The sequence below is a fragment of the Helianthus annuus genome, chromosome 13 (assembly GCF_002127325.2).
Source record: "Helianthus annuus cultivar XRQ/B chromosome 13, HanXRQr2.0-SUNRISE, whole genome shotgun sequence".
Lineage (NCBI taxonomy): Eukaryota > Viridiplantae > Streptophyta > Magnoliopsida > Asterales > Asteraceae > Helianthus > Helianthus annuus.
The window spans coordinates 156613928-156616662 of NC_035445.2; positions in this window are offsets into that span (position 1 = coordinate 156613928).

Consider the following 2735-nt stretch of genomic DNA (forward strand, 5'->3'; position numbering starts at 1 on the left):
CTTGGAGTTGCATCGCTCCTAGACGAGCCTCCCCGCTATCTTCGGCTTCATCGTCTTCAGTCCTGATAAGGGCTGTTAACTTAGACTTCTTTGGACAATTGCGTGCATCGTGCGGCCCTTCGCAAATGAAGCATCCTCTTCTCGCGGGTTGGTTGTTGTTGTATCTTGGGGGTTTTGGACCTTCTATCCACCGAGTGTAACTTTGTTTTGCTCCCCCACCAATGTCGTCATCAGGTTCTTCTACTACGGGTTTGTTTGGGCGTTTTTCTTTAAGATCGATCAAGCTTTCAGCTACGGCGATGGCAGTAGCTAAATCTTGAACATTGCGACGATCCAATTCTGTTCTAGCCCAATATTGTAACCCGTCGAGGAAGTAGAAAAGGGAATCCTTTTCCAACAGATCGGGGATTTCAAGGACAAGTGTCGTGAATTCTTTGACATAGTCCTTAAGGGTTCCGGTATGCTTGAGTTTTCTCAATTTGCTCCTAGCTTCGTGCTCAGCATTGACCGGGTAAAATTGTTTCTTTAGTTCTTTGACAAATTCAGCCCAAGTGTTAATAGTGCACGTACCTTTGGTGATGTCCGTGTATCGACGTCTCCACCATAGTGCTGCCGTGTCTTTTAGGTACATGCTGGCTGTCTTGATTTTGGTGGCATCGTCCTTGATTTGCACCCCATCCAAGTATTGTTCCATCTCCCATACGAAGTCGTCAACCGCTCGTGCTTCTCTTTTGCCAAGGAATGGGGATGGTTTTGGGATCTCCACCCTAGGGGTGAAGAGATCGGTGTTGGCTGAATGCACAACTACTTGCTTATTTTCCTTTACTTTAGCTTCCAGGTCCAAGAAGCTTTGATGACAATCACGAATACTATTCTCCACCTCGTTTCGTAGCTTCGACATTTCCTCCTTGAACAATGTCGTAAGCTCGTGACGCCAAACGCTCATGAGAGACTTGACGTCGTCCTTGAAAGCTTCAAAATCAGTTTCCAACGTTTGTAATCGTTGGAATGCATGGTCCAGTTGTGCGCCCAATCCGGTGACCGCTTCCTCTATGTCGCCAATGCGCTTGTCAAATGTTGCATCTCGTTCTTTCTTAGTTGTGCGTCTTTCATCTCCCTTTGTTTCGGTTGCCATCCCGAATGAATCGTCCCGCTCTGATACCACTTGTCACGGAGTAACTTCTGACTCTCGTGTAGCGACTTAGATTTGATCTAAGTTAAGCTTTTGTGCCCAACGATGATAAGGTTTTGTAGGGATCAAGTGATGATTACAAGTGTTGCTTTCAAATAAACAACTTAGTATTGATTACAAGAGAGTTTACAAGAGTGGGTTACAAGTACAAGTATGTAAACTTGCTATGGTGTTGGGTGATCTCCAAATGAGATCCCTTCCACCTATTTATACATGCTATCTACTAGTTCTAGAGAATTCTCTAACTAGAGAATTCTATACAAAATATCCTAGATATTTAGAGTTGATTTCTAGATCTTTCTTACAAAATATCCAACCATTCCAAGAGTTTTCAAGGCTTTTCTAGATGTTTCTTAGCTGCAACTTTTGGCAGAAAATATCAGCACGTTCTAGGCCCTTCCTAGACCCTTGAAGGCTGATCTAGACCCTTCCGTTGGTGCTAAAATGTTCCAGCAACTTGTAGGCTGTTCTGGACACTTCCGGGCAGCCCTAGATGCCTCTTTAGTGTTCTGGAATCTTCTGGAACTAGCGAAAAAAGTTTTGTATTTAGGCGGATCATGACAATAAGCTACCTAAACGGGTCATAGTGGGTCGTAAGCACTTAGGCTAGGTTTCATTTTAGTATGTAGGCTTTGTTAAACCATATTACACGAGTCTCCATACTCGTTTGGTTTACGAACCCGCATACTATCTGATCCTCCGATTTAGGTCCGGTATATTAATATAGCTACCTATTAGGTGCCGTTTGATATTCCGTGATCTCTAGCATTTTTTGGTTGTTATACAAGGACTTCAAAGCAATCTCAGGTGAGTACATAGAACCCCATCTTTTACATGTTTTCGAGGAGTTTATGTGAGTACATAGACCCCTCTTTTACTGTTTTCCAAACTGTTTTGGGGTGAAACACATGTGCCTACTCGTTACTTTTATGCTTTCAATGTTTTCATACCATATGCTTATTATGTTCGTTAGTACATATATAGTACATGATTCCATTGTGTTTATGCTATGTATGTCCATTATGTGCATACTTAGTACAATCGATTTACAATACATTTCATGCTACGTACGCCCATTGTGTGCATACTTAGTACATCACTTTACAATACATTTCATGCTACGTACACCCATTGTGTGCATACTCAGTAGATTGTTTTGCATTGTACTTCTGTTGCATATGCTCATCCAGCATATGAACACATTATACTACATTTTGAACTGTTGTAACCATTTGACTATGTGAACCGTCTTAACCCTTTGATTAAATGAACCGTTCGTAACCATTGAACCGTGTGAACCAGTTGTATCTGTTGACATGATTTACATTTGACAATAGACATTGACAATACATAAACATTTCTACAATTGTTAAACATTACATCTTGATGGTTTGGTTTGAGTAAGTGATTTAAGTAACGAGGCGTGTGTAATATGATACAAGCATGGTGGATACGCCGCTGGTACTTCCTATATATAAGTGTTTGTATGGTATTACATATCGGAGCGTTATTTGAATCATTTCAATTTGAGACATATAAACAA